Source organism: Stenella coeruleoalba (assembly GCF_951394435.1).
Source record: "Stenella coeruleoalba genome assembly, chromosome: 15".
Classification (NCBI taxonomy): Eukaryota; Metazoa; Chordata; class Mammalia; order Artiodactyla; family Delphinidae; genus Stenella; species Stenella coeruleoalba.
The window spans coordinates 3,286,773-3,304,148 of NC_137161.1; the positions used below are offsets into that span (position 1 = coordinate 3,286,773).

At 48.0% G+C, this 17,376-nt stretch overlaps 1 long non-coding RNA gene across 1 annotated transcript in view; it reads left to right on the forward strand.

The window, feature by feature from the left end:
* Positions 1 to 17,376, forward strand: part of LOC307197919 — a 110,019-nt gene that overhangs the window by 51,661 nt on the left and 40,982 nt on the right. Inside the window, exon 4 of the long non-coding RNA XR_013831548.1 lies at positions 17,076 to 17,218. This is a non-coding gene — a long non-coding RNA (uncharacterized lncRNA). The remainder of the gene's footprint in view (positions 1 to 17,075; positions 17,219 to 17,376) is intronic.

The following is a 17,376-nucleotide window of genomic DNA, read 5'->3' on the forward strand; positions in this document are numbered from 1 at the left end:
TCTACTCCTGTTTTCCTTTGTTGGCTTAAATCACTTCCTACCTAGAAAGAGTAACACATTAGCCTTTAGAGGTCCAATAACTCAGATTCGTTTATACTCAGTAGGTATTTGAGAGTCTTCTCTGTACTTGGCAGGATGCTGTGCAAAGAAAGACAGCAAAGCATGTGGACAGGCCAGGGCTGTGGGGCTAACCACCTGGGTCCAAGTCCCCGATTCATCTTGGAGTCACGTACCCCCTGTGGCCTCAGTCTTCTAAACCACTCAGGAGGGTGATGCCTTCTTCAGCGGGAGGACCACAGTGAATGATGAGATGATGTCTGTGAGGCACCTTGAGGACCTGCCAAGAGCAGATGCTCAAGAAGAGAGAGCATCTTTGTTATCAGAAGCAGCAGTGACAGGAATGGTGATGATGGTCCTATTCTGGAGAAGACTGCTCTAGGAGACTGCTCTAGGAGAGGCAGGGTACAGCAGGGGGCCCCAGAGAAGTGAAGAGCAGTAAAGGGTATCCCAGTGAAGAAGAGATGACATCCAGATGGAGAACCAGGAGGAAATCCACAGGGGCCAGGGGAACTGGAATATGGACCAGGGGTCAGGGCAAGAACTGGGCAGGCAGAGAGAGGACAAGGGCTGTCCAGGAAATGGAACATAAAGGGTAAAGGCAGGGGCGTGGGGCCCACCAACCAGCCTCCCGCTGTGTCACAAACCCAAGCACACTGACAGTTCATCACAGCCACATCTTTCTCATGATTCTGTGGGCCAGTTGATGGCTTGGACACAACTGGGTTTAGCTGGGCTACCTCGACTTCTCCCCCAACATGACACTTCATCCTAGACTTCTTCACAGCACGTTGATTGGTTTCAGGGCTCCAGGGAGAGAAGGGAAGCTGCAGGGTCTCCACCACATTCTGTTGGTCAAAGCCAGTCGGGAGGCCAGTCCAGATACAAGGGGGTGATAAACGGGGATGGGCTGCAACACCACAATGCAAAGAGGCATGGATCCACCTGGGAGGAGTGTGTGGTCCTGTGTGGCAGTCGGCTGCCCAAAACATCCCCTACAAGGCCTATTGTGTGGCACAGTTCAGGGAACCTTTGAGAGAGACTGAGCTGGGCTTCCTGCATGTGCCCACGGCATGAGGACTACAGGCTGGGATAGAACAAGGCAAACTCGGTCCAGGCTGCTGCAGGAGTCCAAGCAAAGAATAAGGAGGGAGCCCAGAATTCCACTCTTGGGTATATACCCAACAGCAATGCATGTGTACTTTCACCAAAAGAAATTTATAAGGATATTCATGCATAGAAGAAGTATTCAAACTAGCCAAAACCTGGAGGCAATTCAAATGCCCATCGGTAATAAAATGGATAAATAAATTTGGTATTTGCATACAGTGCAATACTATATAGCAATTAAAAGGAAAGAAATGCTGCTGTAAGCAACAAGGATGGATCTCACAAACGAAATGTTGAACAAAAGAAGCCACATGTGAAAGCAAATTTACTGCATTATCTCCCCTATACAAAGTTCAGAAACAGACACAACTGATGTGGGGTGTTCCATGTTGGATGGGTTATCTTTGGGGAAGAGGGGTCTAGTGACTGGGAGGGGTCATCAGGGGGACTGCCATGTCTAATTCTTGACCCAGATATGATTACATGCATGTGTTTATTCATGAAAACTCATCAAGCTGTACAGTTATGGTTTCTTTTTCGGAATGCTTACTTCAATTAAAAACCAAAATAAGTTCATTAAAAGATAAAAAACAATGAGGGGCTAACCTAGGCTAGAAGCAGCAGCAATGCAAAGGAGGGGAGAATGACCTAGAAGGTAGCGCTCCATTGCTTAGTATCTTTCGCTTGTGTCTGAGAGAGGAGGGGAGTCAGCGAGGACACTGAGGCTTCCGCTAATCCCGGAAGTCAGGGCGGGACAGGCAGAGGAGCAGGGGTACCTCAAGGGCGCCGTGCCTCTGGGGAGGCTTGCAGAAGGTGACTTGAGAGAAAGGAGTAGTTATTCCAGGAGTACGTTGGCTTTATAGTTCCAGGTGTAGGCATGGTAGTGAGCAGAGAGGGCATTTTTCATGCACACACACACGGACACACACACACCTCACACATACACACGTGCCGGGTGCACACACATGCACATCCATGTGTGGACACATTCGTGCATTCACATGTACACACTCATGCATTCACACATGCATATACCCTCAAACATGAGTCATTCAAATACACACACACACTTATTCTCATATAAGTGTGCATACCCATGCATAAACATTCACGCATGCACATATGCATGCATACACTTAAACGCATGCACGCATGTTTACACGTGTGTGTAAACACACAAGATTGCATATGCACACACATACACACTTGATCATGCACACACATGGACACACGTACACAAACATGCATATGCATGCACTCATGTGCACACACACTCATGCACATAGAAACACACAAACACACACGGGGAGAGCTTGGCCTCTTTTCCGAGACCCTGTCCTGGGAAGTGTGTTAGTAGGTAAGCCCCTGAAACTAGGAAATAGCTCCGTCCTGAGTATCAAATACAAGGAGAAAGCTTGTTGCCCCAGGTAAGCTCTAGCTGCTCTCTCTGGGGTCCTCTTCCTTATGTCCTGTCTCTTGAAAGCCCCCTTGCCTAGCCGTTGTGTAGCTGACTTCATGCCCTGCCCCCCCATCCCCCTCATCAGCGTGACAAAGGAAGCCATCAGCATCTGCTTGTCCTTATAGAGGACCAGAGACAGAAGCCCCTGGCTCATTCATTCATTCAGTGATGCGCCATAAAGACTTACTGGGCGGGACTTCCCTGGTGGCGCAGTGGTTGAGAATCTGCCTGCCAATGCAGGGGACACAGGTTCGATCCCTGGTCTGGGAAGATCCCACATACTGCGGAGAAACTAAGCCCATGCGCCACAGCTACTGAGCCTGCACTCTAGAGCCCTTGTGCCGCAACTACCGAGCCCACGTGCCACAACTGCTGAGCCCACGTGCCACAACTACTGAAGCCCACGCGCTCTAGGGCCCATGCTCCACAACAAGAAGCCACTGCAATAAGAAGCCCGCGCACCGCAACAAAGAGCAGCCCCTGCTCACACAACTAGAGAAAGCCCGCATGGCAACAAAGACCCAACACAGCCAAAAAAAACCAAAAACTCACTGGGCGAATGAGTAAACCTCAACAGCTACAAACAGAACGTTTAAGGGGGATATGGAGAACCCCAGAATCAACTCAGCCCTCCTCAGGGCTCTGCTCTGGGTGGTTGCTGGGGCATCTCTGTGTGCTCCAAAGAGCCCTTTGGAGCTGGTCATCAGCCCGTTAGTTCCGTGAGTGGAAACCCTCTTTCGGAAGGCAAACCACCTCCCTCTGTAAGCCGAGCTCCTTTTTCCAGCAGCAGCCGGAGCAGAGTCTCTCTGCTGGCATGTGGGCTGTAACCATGAATTATACATGTGCCTTGGAGCCCATTTGACAGGGAACGTGGGAACGCTGCACTCAGGTTGCAGGCAGTGGGCCTCGGGTGCTAGTTACTCCTCGCTGTCACTCAGCGGTACCGTCACATCTGCTGGGGGAAAAGGGGGCCTTTGCCTGTCTTCCTTGTGGAAGAGAAGAATGTACGCAGACAAACGAGCCAGGATTCCACAAATCATGCAAAGCAGCAGGCTGAGCAAGGGAATCTATTTGATCTCAGGGAGGAAATGGTTTTCCAACAAATTGCCTATAAGGACACTGGACTGATTGTTGAAAGTCAGGGAATGGGATGCAGGGGGGTGGCTTCGGAGTTAGACCGACTGGCGTTTAGTGCCTGTGGGCAAATGACTTCGGCCACCTAGCTCACACGCTCATCTGTGAGAGGGTGAGATCAACAGGGCAAATAACACCAACGTGCTTATCACGTGGAGGTTATCTGAGAGAATGTAGTACTCAGAGGGCTCAGTCTTCTGCTGGAGCCTTCTCAGCCTGCAGCGCCAGGTGCAGAGCGCACTGTGAATGGTCCGCCAAGATCCCCTCTGGTCCCTCACATCATTTCTGAGCAAGGCCCCTGCTCCCTTCCAGGTTTCGCTTGGCTCCTGAGCCCCATTGCCAGCACTTGCCAAGAGCACAAGTGCCAGGAGTTCATGGCCATCAGGGCAGCCCTCAGCCAATGACTGACCACTGTGGGATGTGCGAGCCCCAATCTGAAAATCCCCCTAGTTCCCCTGAGGGTCACCTCCACGGACCCCATGGACCTCGCCCGGCCTCTCCACCTGGCCTCTCTGCCTTTCCCATCCTGCTCTCCACTCCCCCACTGGAGGCTCCCGGGAGGGCTCCTAGGCACTCAGCTGCTCCTGGCATGGGTTCTCACTGGCTTTCAGTAAGCTTGTGTTGCAGGCTTGAATCTTCCCAGTCACGCCGCCCACTTCATTAGGCAGTGAGGATCAGCCCCATGACATAGCCACAGAGATAACACCTCTAGCTTGTTTTCCAGATCTTCCAAAGCACGCCCTAAACATCCACAATTTTTCCAGTTACAAAGGCTGAGATTAGCTGTAGCCTCTTTGGGGGATGACCTGACCTTTATTACTATTCTGAATCTTTGCTCACCTTCCCCGCTGCTCTGTAATCCAGCAGGGGGAAAAGACCAGTTCCAGGCTTTTCTTTCAAAAATGTTCATAGAATTTTACTTCTACTTATGAGCTAGGGAGAAGGGAGGTTTTTTGCTTCTTTTCTTTTCAAATAGTGTCCCAAGATTTCAACAGGAGGGTTCTAGGAATAGTGTTTCAGAAATGACATTTGGGTTATAAGAAATTGTTTTGGGGTTTTTATGAAAGCAAAGAGACAGGTTCAAATTTTTCTACTCTTTTTTTCATATGAGGAATTTATAAAACATTCTCTTCTCATAACAGCTGTCAAAGAAGGGAACCTGTTCCCACTAACCCCGAAGTTGGCATTCCTGGGGAATGAAATGGTAAAAGGGTTAGTTGCTTGCACCTGGATAAGAAGAGCTCCACGATAAGCTTTCCATCCTCTGCAGTCATCACATCATCTCCAGCTGGATCTATATGGACCCAGGAAAGCCAAGTCTTACAGGGGAAGAGCCATGCATTACCTTGGAACCAAGGTCATTTTTACAGGGTTCTTTGATCAGTGGTGTTATTTCTTAATACTTAATAAGCTCGGGAATGGACCCGGGCCCCCTCTGACAGAGGCTTAAAATCTAAAGGTAAAAGAATATAGGCAAACACACCCCTGGAAGCAGCACCGGGTAAACTCAGTCCTTGGAAAAGTTTGTGTGCGTGGCACAGAGCATACTGTCCTCAGAGAATTCATTTAAAACAAAAAAAAATGCTCCCGTCTCCCTGAAAACTCTTCCTTCCACTCTGGGAGTATTGAAGATAAGCTGTTTTCACAAGGGCACGGGAACAAAACAGAAAACAAATGTAACATAACTAGTGACATTTTCCCAGGAGATGCCTAGTTTGAGTGTATTTCCATTTTAATGTCATTTTAAAGATCTTTATCAGAATTAGCCACACATACTCTATTTTTAAATACATGTGCATTATTTAAAGTTTCCTTAAGAAGGAGGAAAATCCGCTCTGGTTTTGCGGCCTGTGGCTTTTCTCACCCACCATTTGATCATATCTCATCTTCCCCTATTCACATCTCCACTCTGCGCTCACGGAGCATCATCTAGAAAATTTCACACAGGAACACTTTTCAACAGGACTTGGACAAGTTGCTGACTTTGATTCATTCCTTGTTTCCTTTAAAAGCATAATGTTGCTTTGCAATTCACCTCCCCCCTATCAAGGATGATGTTTACCTGAAGGCCTTTGAATGCATCTTGCTGGGATCAAAAGTAATTACTTGGCAAAGTTCATTTCCGACTACAGTGTCTTCTTTGCCACTGGATAAATATTTCATAACCTGAAACACAGAGGCTGTTTGTTTCTCCTAGTTTTGCAGCCTCTTTTTTTAATTAGCCTATATGCCTGTATTCCTTTTTCTTCCCTAGGTTTCTTCATATCATCTTACAGAATAATATACTTTTGAAACAAATCTAAGAAATTTCCCCACAGAATACTAAAGAAGTCATTGCACAGGGGAACAAATGGGGAGCCCGGCATTTACATGGGGTAACACGTGCCGATAATTTATTCAGCATTCGTTCAAACCCACACATCCAAGCCCCGCCTTGGAAAGGCACTGGAAATGAATGTTTGCTCACATTGTTTCTGGGGACTCTGGTTATTAGTTAACGCGGAAACTTTTTTTTTTTTTTTTTTTTTTTTAATTTGAAGTGGACCTCTCACTGTTGTGGCCTCTCCCATTGTGGAGCACAGGCTCCGGACGCGCAGGCTCAGCGGCCATGGCTCACGGGCCCAGCCGCTCCGCGGCACGTGGGATCCTCCCGGACCGGGGCACGAACCCGCGTCCGCTGCATCGGCAGGCAGACTCTCAACCACTGCGCCACCAGGGAAGCCCAACGCGGAAACTTTTGAGATCTAAGACCAAGTTTTGGAGTGCATCGTTAGAAAGACTCTCAAACTCCCTCAGACGGTAGGATATGCCACTTGCCTGCCTGATGACAGGAATATTTGCAGTGGCAACCGATGCTTCTGCAAAGTCCTGACTTCAGGTAAACAAGCTGCGGCAGCTGAGCTGGCACTGACGATGAGTTCTTACCCAGCTGGCAGAGGGAGGAGGCAGCTGGGCGTGCAGGGCGGGCAGGAGGCTCAGGTCACACGAGGCCTGCAAGGGGCATTGAGCACGTTGGCTCCGGCGCTTGGATTGACTCGGGGACATCGCTGCCCTCCCTGTGCTCAGGCTTAGTGCATCTCAGTGAAGGTGCTCTGCCTTCCTGCAAGGAACCAGCTGGTGACCCAGACAAAGCTGGAGGGACTCTGGTCGGGAGAGAAAAGCAAACACCAACGCCTAGCAGCTCTCGGCTTGGTGCCGCATCTGAAGGGGCTTCCCTGGTGCTTTTCCTGTGACTAAGCCTGAGTCTCCAGCATTCCTGTCCACTATGTACCAGCCACCCAACAGCCTTCCCGGAAACTCCTCTGTTGCTTAACATAGCAAAGTCGGTTTCTGTTGCTTGCTACCAAAGAACTCGGAATGATCCGGGACTTACAACGGTCAACAGGAACCCAAGGTGGGAAACCAAGACCTCCCCTCCCCTGCCATCCATTACCCCGCTTCCTGTGCGCATTGAGGCAGGTCCACTGCCCAGACCCTCTGCAGCAGACGCAGCTCACATGAGCTCTCGTACGACTACCCGTCGTCCTCATGGTGCCCCTGGAAGGCATGAATTCCTCTCCCCACTGTCGGTGAGGAGACTGAGACTCAGCTGCATCAAGGTCACGGGACTAGCGAATGGGCACTGAGGTTGACCAGGGTCTGTTTGACAACAAGGTCCGTCTGCTCCCTGCTCTCCAAGCCTTTCCAGCATTCAGGAGTAAACAAACTGATTTTTTCTTCTTAAATAGTTCACTTGGATCTCTTCATTAACAGTCCCTACTCCTTCGAATTAATGGCAGAGTCATTTTGTCTTTTTCTCCACAGAAATCTTATTTGGAATCTCAAATTACCAAACAGCCGAGGAGTGGAGCGGAAGGGACGGGAGGGGCCTGGCTGCCACCTCCCTCCCCCACCGCAGAACCCAGCAGTCAGACACGCAGTGCGGAAACCAGCCCTCTGGGCAATTTGGCTCTTTCATTAATTCAAATAGGACCACACTCTCTGACCTCAATCTGTTTCTAATCATAGGGTCTTAGGAAGCTTAGAGACACAGCAAACTTCACGAAGCCTCTTGGTTTCTCTCCTGTGTCAGCTCAAATACTCAATTTCAAGCTCCTATCTGACCTGTGTTCCTTAACTGAGAGCCGTTCATCTTCTTCATGTTTAGGAAACTGCAAACTCAGTATAAATGTGCCATCCTCTGGTGTCTCTTAAATTCTGTCTGGAAGAATGCCACAGGGAAAAGGCTTTAGCATATCTCCTTAGGCAGGCGTTTGGGAGCTCAGAATTCACGCGGAGATTAATGCTGTAAGTCACCATGAGGAGAGCTATAAATAGCGGGGTCTCTGTCCACATGGTGGAGGATTTTCGGGTCTAACCACAATACTTTATAACACAGATCCCCACACAAGGGCAAGCATGAAAATGACTGTGCTCTGAGAGCCGATATTTTATGCATGAGCGGGTTTCATTTCTGGAATCTGTAAGCTTTTAAGGCGTAAGAATCATGGAATAGTCCACACTTCATCCGAGTTATACCTAGAGGTTCATTCAGAGCACCCGTTAGTATAGTTCCGGGTCACAGATCCTGCTGGCTTCTGGAAGGCTACTTCCAGAGCACTGGGAGGCTTTGTTTCCTCATAGGTTGCACTTTCTATTTGAAAATGAAGTCACTGCTTCTAAGTTGTATCTCCTTCAGCAGGAAACTGAAGCAGCTCACTGGGTCTCTTCTCCTCCTTCCCAAACCCAGGCTGCACATCCACCCTTGTGTCTCCTCTCTCCCATAAACACCGAGAGCCTTCTCTGGGCTGCTGTTCACTGTGTTCCCAAACCAAGCAAGGGCTGAGAGCAGCCAGCCAGCACCCCGCGTTATCCATAATTTCATTCAGAGCAGACCCATCACTTTCAGGAACTGAGCAAAACATGATTCAAAGACAAAAGACAAGGACTGAAAGTCAAGGCTGTGCGTCGTAAGAGGGTTCAGTTAGATCAGGGTTTCTCAGCTGTGTAACCATCACCATTTTAGACTGGGCCATTCTCTGTGGAGGGCTGTCCTGCATACTGTGGTATATTCAGCAGTATCCCTGGCCCCCACCCACTAGATGCCTGTACCACCCCAAGTATGACAACCGAAATGTCCCCAGACAGATGTCCCTGGGAGGAAGTAATTCCTAGTTGAGAATCTCTGAGCTCCATGTTTATTTAGCTCTTAAACGACTGTCATGAAAGTAACCTTTCCTAAGCTGAGTTCCGAGGCTCGATATTCTGAGGACCAGAAACAAACCTGCCAGCAAGCCTGACTTCCTCTGCAATTTCTTCAGCTTTCACATCTATTGCCCAAACCTGAAGTCCGCGACCAGAGGCATCTCAACCCATTTCTACCCAGAATCCGGCTTCTGAGCATGTATCCAAAAGAATTTGAAATGAGGATCTGAAGAGATATCTGCACCCCCATGTTGATTGCAGCACTGTTCACAGTAGCCAAGCCATGGAAACAACCTAAGTGTCCATGGATGGACACATAGAGAAAATGTGGGGCATCCACACAATGGAATACTTTTCAGCCTTTAAAAAGATCCTGCGGTATGCAACCACGGGGATGAACATGGAGGACATGATCCTCACTGAAATAAGCCAAATACTGCGTGATCCGCTTCCATGAGGAATCTAAAACAGTCAAGACTCATAGAAGCAGAGAGTAGATGGGTGGTTGCCAGAGGCTGGAGCAGGGGAGAAGTGGGGAGTTGATGTTCAAGAGGCATGAAGCTCAGTTATGCACGATGAGGAAGTTCTAGAGGTCTGCTGAGCAGCACTGTGCCTCTAGTTAGTACCAGTGGACAGGCTAAACGGGTAGATCTCATGGCAGGTATTCTTACCACAGTAATAAGAAGGAAAGAAAGAGATGAACCATTTTGAGCTCTAGACGGGGAACTTGAGAGTGGAAATGAAGCCCTCAGGAATCGTCAACATCACAACCCCGGTCCCTACATCTCCCTGCCGACTGTTTCTAACTGCACAGTCAGCTGTCCAGCCGAAAGGAAAGGTTTATGTTGGGTTGTCACATGGATTCTTATGGCAATAACATTTGGAGCCTTTTATTGGGACATAAACTGTAAGCTAAAATGTCACCAGATTTTATTAGACAATCTAAACTTAATTGCAAATAAGTTGATGTACTCGTAAAAGATGATGTAAGACTGCAGTCCAGGCAGGCGTATGGGGACCGGCCAGGAGCACAAGGCGGTGACTAAGTGCTGACTTGTCCTCCACTCCAAAGGCATCACTTGGTTTCTGAAGTACAATGAGGGAAGAATGATGTTGGCAGCAAGCAGCATTATTACTTAATAATAATAACACAGGGAACCAGAGGTTAAAAGAGGTCGGTGCAAACAATGTTGCAAGACCATTTTCTCCTGAATAAAATTTTCGTAAAGAGCTCTAAGTCTTCTTTATGGCCAGTGAGAACATCATTGGGAAATTAATGATGGATCCAAACGATGAATCTGCTTTCGCACGGAAGGGTTGGTTTTGTGAAAATATGCTTTTATACCTCTAAGGCTGTAAATGAGAACAAGACAAGGATATATCCAGAAGGATCATTATTCCAAGCCAGGCCACCTGTCCCACTGCCTGATTTCATCAAATTTATTGGAAACAAAAATATACATCAACAAAAATCTATTTTTCATGCAAAGGTTGGTAGTTTTCTGATTTTTTTTAAGATAAAATACACTTAATATTATGAAGACTCCATGGTTTGGGTCAGAATCTTACGTTTTTACCTTATGGCCTCAGAAGGATTCACCCAGGATGATAACTGCAAGAAAGAAATGTTATGAATATCAAAATGCTCATCAATATACGAAGGAAGGTCATTTTTCTTAATTATTAATCAATCGTTTAACAATCCGTTTTCAGAAAGTGGCCGTATCGGTCTCCCGTGGCTGCTGTAACGAACGACTGTAAACCGGGGGCTTAAAACACCAGCACGGGACCCTCTCGCAGTTCTGGAGGCTGTGAGTCTGAAATGAAATGTTGGCAGTACCACCATGCTCCCTCCAAAGTGCCTGGGAAGAATCCTTCCGTGCCTCTTCTGGCTTCTAGGCATTGCTGGCGATCCTTGGCGTTGCTCAGCATGTGACTGTGTCTCTCCAGTCTTTGCCTTCGTCATCACAGGGCCTTCTTTCCTGTATGGCTGTCTCTGTGTCCAGATTTTCCTCTAACAAGCACAGATGTCATTGTATTAGGATCCACCCTAGTCCAGTACAACCTCATCTTAACTAATCATATGTGCAAAGGCCCTCCTTCCAAATAGGTCACATTCTGAGGTTCCCAGTGGACATGAATTTCTAGGGGACACTATTCAACCTAGTAGAATGGTAAATAGACTCCCCAGACCCATTGTCACAAAACACTCCTTCACTGGAACATGTGAAGTCAGACTGTCCTTGTGGCCTGATAGGGCCCAGGGTGTCCCACCCTGCACCACCTCCCATGGCCCTGCATCTTTCCTGTTAGTTAACATTACCTGATTTACTTAATGTTTTATTTTTTTATTCAACTGACTCACTTTCTTACTAAATGTAGTTTTACAAGAAGCTTGATATCTCCACCTTAATAAAAACAAACCTCCCTCACCTGCAGTATAAGATGATCTTAGAAATCGGTTCAGAGGAAGTCTGTGTTAGGCACCCAGCAGCTGTTGCTGTCTGCCAAGGCTCCTGTCTTGGGGAGAAAGGCAGATTGGCAGGTGGGAGACAAGCTAGCACCTCCAGGAGCCTTTCTGCTTCTGTGTTCAGGACTAACAGAGCTGGAAAGGCCAGGGCTGGTATGCACGTGGCTGGTCCCTTGGTGCCCTGTCCCCGGGCCACCTGAAAGCATCTCCCAAACATGTCTGCATTGGGACCCACTATCAGAACGACCACAACCATGCCGTGAAGGTAGATGGACCTGCGTCCACTTGAGCAGCCTTGAGCTTCAGGTTTCTCCTCAGTCAATGAGATTTACTGTTACAGATCCAACAGCCAAACTTCTGGAAAGAGTGCCCCCCCATCTCCATTCACCCTGTCATGCTCCCCTCCGTTCACTGCAGATTGGCCTGGATCCACCCGTCACCCACAGCAGCCCCTTGCTCAGGCCAACATGCTTCTCCTGACCTGACCCTTCTTGGCCGCAGAGGAGCAGGTGACTGGGTTGATGGAGCCCATGGCTGGTCTCTCCTCTCAGCTGGGACCCTCAGCTCCTGGCTCCGCCCTGCCTCTGGGAGCTGCTGTTGGTCTCATTCGGGGCCCATGCATATCACTGGTCTGTCCTTGGCCTCCCCGCTCGCCGCACACGTTCTCAGAGTGATCGAGCTGCCCCGAGTCTGCCCCTCCCATCAGCAGGCATGCATCTCCAGGACCAAGCCTCCGGCCCTGGCTCTCTGGCTCTGGCATCATTCAGCCAATCACCTCCGCAGCCCTGCTCACCTGGGGGCTCCCCTTCTGGACTTGGCTTCCACTTCACTTCTCCAGGGAACCTGGCCGGTCCCCACTCTCCCCTCCCATGTGCTGCTTCCCACCCGCACTTCGCTTCCTGTGAGAAAACTCAGCCTGCTTGTTTGTCATCTCCTGTTGACTTCACTGCAGATCGCTGCTCGCTGAGAACCCTTCTGGGGACAGCTGTAGCTCCTGTCCCAGCACACTGCGGGCTCCAAGTGGCTGCTGCTTATTATTCATTCATTCATCCATTCATTTATTCATTTATTAAAAAATTGGTGAGCGTCTGCTGTGTGGCAGGCCCTGAATTAGGCGCTAGAGATTCATAGTGAATAAAAAAAAGTGACTGTTCCCTCCCTCGGCTCCACTGGCATTTACATTCATGGGAGGGAACACAGACCATAAACGGATAAATATAAAATATGTCAGGTGGTGACAAGCACTATGAAATAAGCAAAAGGCAGGATGAGGGACAACAGGAGCGCGAGTCCTATTCAGACGCGGGGAGGAGAGGTTAACTGGCAGCCTGGGCAGCAGTGGGAGAGGGAACAGCCATGTGGTTAGTCGCGGCAGGGGGTGGGTAGGACACTGGGGGAGGCGGGAAGGCAGCTTGTCAAGTTGCCGATGCAGCTGCAGCGCAAGAGCAGTGGGGGAGGTCGGTGAGGTCTACAGGGAAGGTGGGCCGAGTCCCGTAGTGCCCGCCTTGGGCCAAGATCACCATCAAGGGATCCTTACACCCCACTGTCCCTCCTGAGCTCCTGAATGAGGAGCCGGAGGTCATCCATCTGTTAGCAGGGAAGGTTGGCAGCTTAGATAAGTGAGGCTCTGAGGGTGGGGATAGGGAGGCTGGGTGCCTCCCAGGCCACACCTCCAGACTGCACACACCTGCAGCCCTCCTGGGCCTCCCAGGTGCCAGGTCAGCCAAGACCTCACCCACCTCTGCCAGTAGAGAAGGTGCTTCCACCAGACTCCAAGCAGATTAGCATAGAGAAGTAAAGCCTGGCTGCGTCTGTGGCCCGTGGTGTATGCTCTGCATTTGCGAGAAGGAAAGTTCGAGAAACAGAGCAAAACTTCAAAAGCCCGTGGCCTACTGGTGGCGAGCAGCTCCTCGCTTCCCAGCCTCGGGGTACAATGAATCGCCTATTTTGAAAGGTCTGTTTTCAGGCAGGTGAGGGATTTTGTCCTGTGGTCAGCAGCAGCATAAATTAGTGGCTTCTTTCAAGGGGGTGTATTTACTTAGCAAGTAAATTGGGACAGATCATCACTAGATTTTGCCAGTTGGCACATACGATATTTATGCACTTAATAGCTTCATTAAGGAGGTTTCCGGGAGTATATTACTGAGCAAGCCTGTAGATCATTGGGCGATAAATTTAGAGCACTCTCCTTAGCATTTATCTAATTTGGCCATGGTTTTAATTAAGTGTTTCATCTAATGATTCCCATTTATGTTTAATAACATTTATGGTATAAAAACAAGGTATCAAACCCCAATTTATTCACGTTCCTCCAACTGAGGTGGCCGCCCAAGAGCAGCACGTGTTACGAGATGAAAATTTACAGTTAGAGTCTCAGTGGCTCTGAAGGGGGCGCTGGTCAGAGGCCTCTGACAAGCTGTCAGAGCCTGGACGTCACCTTCAAAGCCATTTGCCTTGAAGGGGAAGAAGATGCGGTGAAGTTGTCCCAGTGATTACAGAATGACATCGTCTAAGCAGCTGCAGGTCAAGGCTGTTTCTGGAAATGACTACAAAACTGCAGGTTGGTGGCACCTGTCGTGGGTGTCTCCGATCTTGCCTCAGGTTATCTGACAAGCATCCTCTCCAAACCGCATCCGCCCTGCAAGTCCGCAGCCCATGAAAGGCAATCTCACATTGTTCTTTAAATGTGAGGGCCCCGTGGGCCTGTGGGGCTCTGACCAGAGCCCGCCCTCGTGACCCGAGCTCTCCCTCCAGACGCTGCCCCTTGTGTTCCCGGCTGATGGCCACAGGCAAGCCCCCAGCACCGCACCCCTGTCTCCCCCATCTCTGGAATTGCTGAAGACCTTTCAAGGTCACACCCCTCCCCTAGGCGGTCCACAACCAGTGACCAAGTGATGTGGGGTGCAGACCCCTGGCCCATGGCCCCAGCTTGGAATAACTCTGAAGGGCCATCTCTGCTCCAGAGCACCCCCCAACCACAGGGTGACTGAGGCCTTGGTACAGCTTCATCGCAGCCCAAGGCCCCCTCTGCCCAGTCTCACTGCCCCTGCTTCCTCAGAGGGGTGGATCCTGGGACCAGCCTTCAGTCAGCCATTTCAGAGTCCACTTCACGGAGACTACGAAAGTGACAAGTCCTGTGGCCTCCCAGCGCCTCTCGGTGTCCATGCTGGGCAAGCACGCTGCCCCCAAAGGCCTACACAAGAATGTTCACTGCAGCACTTTTTGTGAAATAGTGAAAAACGTAAATCACCCTAAAGGCCCGTGGAGGCTTTATAAAATGGGGAATGTCTCTACAGCACAAACTCTCCTGCAGTTAAAAAATGATGAGGTGGGTCTGCGTGCGATTACGTGGAAAACTCTCCAAGCTGTGTTGAGTTTCAAAAGAAGTCAAAAGAGACATGATGCCTTTTATGTCAAAACAGAACAACACAATTTTAGACATTTTCTGTGGAGATATATAGATATCTAAATGCTTAGAACATTCTAGAAGAAGATACAGAACCGATAACAGCGATTATTACCTCTGAGAAGGGATGAGGTTGGAGAATGAGTGACGGGGAAAGGGAGGTGGGAGAGTTGGTCAGAAAGGACTTTAACCTCACCTGGAATGCTCCATTTTCTGTGTTTTTTTCTTCTTACAAGAGAATATATGCGCATGTTGATAGCTGAAGTAAATATTAATTGCTTTTTTGAAAGATGGCCATATAATATAATTTTCACTGAATTATATAGATGGAACTATTTATGAGGATGAAAAGGAAGCACATCAGAAATACACAGATGCCATTTAAGTGTCTGCTTTGCTCCTCAATTAGAGGAAAATAATTCGGTTACTTGTGAAAAGAAAGCAGACCAAGAAAATATGTCTAATCCACTACACCAAGCTGTTAATTTACAAGAATCTTCAAAAAGCTTTGCCCTAAACCTTGGGATTTTCTTTTTGGAAATTTTCCATAACACTGGTGGTTTCTAAGAGCTGAATAAAGCTGGGGCCCATCAATTTAGTTTTCTCATTCTTGTAACATAGTATTTTTTTTTCCTTTTAATTTGCAGCCACTTTTTAATACCAGTAGAGTTGAGACAACTCATATTTAATATCACTGTGCCCATAAACTTGGTGCAAGGTACAAATTAATTTTCACAGCCTAAGGAGGCAGACATCCATTGGAGAATAGCAGAACTGAAACACTGGTGGAGACCACCTAGCCTAGCCCCGTCGTTTTATGTACAGGGCAAAGGATTAGAGACAGCAAGTCATAAAGCTCTTCAAGGAAAAATTAAGTTTAAATCATATTATTTAGCACAGACATATTATTTAGCACAGACATTTATGTTGTGTCAACTCAGCTACATTCTCTCTGTTTTCTAAAAGCAGCCCCAATTTTCATCTATGATTGGCTACATGATTTGTAGGTCCCAGTGCAAAATGTAAATATGGGGTCCCTTGTTTAACAGTTTTTAGGTACTTCAAGATAATGAGAGCAGAGCAGGAAACCAAGCATAGGGCACTTCTGAGCACAGGGCGGGCCCAGGCCACACACTCATTTTCCTCCATATGGTGTGGGCACCACACTGACCACACCCAACGCTAGGGCTAGAGCACGTGACCCTGTGCTAAACCGGCCCCTGCATCACGTTGCCCTGGCCACGCTGAATGGTTCTGCGGTAAGCATGTGAGCCAGATCCGAGTAGGAAACAGATCAGAGTGCTTTCTGGAAGTTCTATTCCCCTGATGTGGACCTTGGACCGTGTAGCCCAGTTGTTGCTGGCAGCCTTCCTGTGACCGTGAGGAGAGACCTGTCTTGACAGTAAGGCGAACACACAGTGGACCACAGAGCTGAGCTAGGAGCCCGAGACAACCTGCACTGATCATACCTGTGAAGCCCTTACAGCAAACTTCCCTATTATATGATCCAAAACGTTTCATTTGTTTACACCATTTTGAGCTGGGTTTTCTGTCACTTGCACCCAAAAGCATCCTCTCTGGTAGGAGTTCTCTCAGACTGTTAAGAGTATACATTTTTCACAACCTTTTTGTGGAAAGCAATTTGGCAATGTCAATTAATATTTAAAATATTCATGCCATGTGCCCCATGAATTCTATTTCTAGGAATGAATTTATCCTAAAGAAACTATCACCCAGTTATGCAAGGACGTATTTTTTAAAATGGTCTTTGCAGCATGGTTTGTAATTGTGAAAAATTGGGAATACCTATGCTACCGTCGATACCAGTCTTAATTAAACTATGGTCATTTCATTTTTCCAAACAACAGAGAAAAGTTGAAAAGAATGAGGTTGATATGAACTTCCCTAGAAAGGTGTCCACAATTTGTTAAGTAAAAGAGGCAAGCTGTAGGAGAGTGTTTCTGTTTGCTCTCAATTTTGTAAAATAATGATGAGGTACTACCACATGCCTACTGAGAAAAACGTCGCTGGAGAATTTGGGGGATTAAATGGAGGGGATTTCACTTTACAGAATACATAAACATTCAAATTCTGCAGAAATTTAATGAGGATGTATTGCTTTTACACTTAGAAAAAAAAAGGAAAGGCATTTGAAATTACAAAGTACGTAATTTGGAGGTATTTGACCATAAGTAACTCTGTGACGCTAGCATTAAATGAACACCAAAGACCCAAATCTCTTTGTCTTCGTGCAGATTCTCCATGGAGTGAGGACGGACTCCAGAATGTTCAAGAATGCATGTGATGGCCATCCCTAACACCAAGGATTCACATGTCCTGCTGATGTTAACAGTCCAGAGGGGTGGATTTCCTGTCTCAGGGTCCCCGGTGAACTGAGGTACCGCTTTTCTTGCCTGTTTTCACATGATCACCATAATATGTTTTGAATGTGTCTTTTATCTGAGAATTGAATGTTTCTAAGACATAGAGGGTACCCCCTACCTTACTGAGCTTCCAATCCCTCATTCCTCAGTGAAGGTGTAGATGTTTACTGAG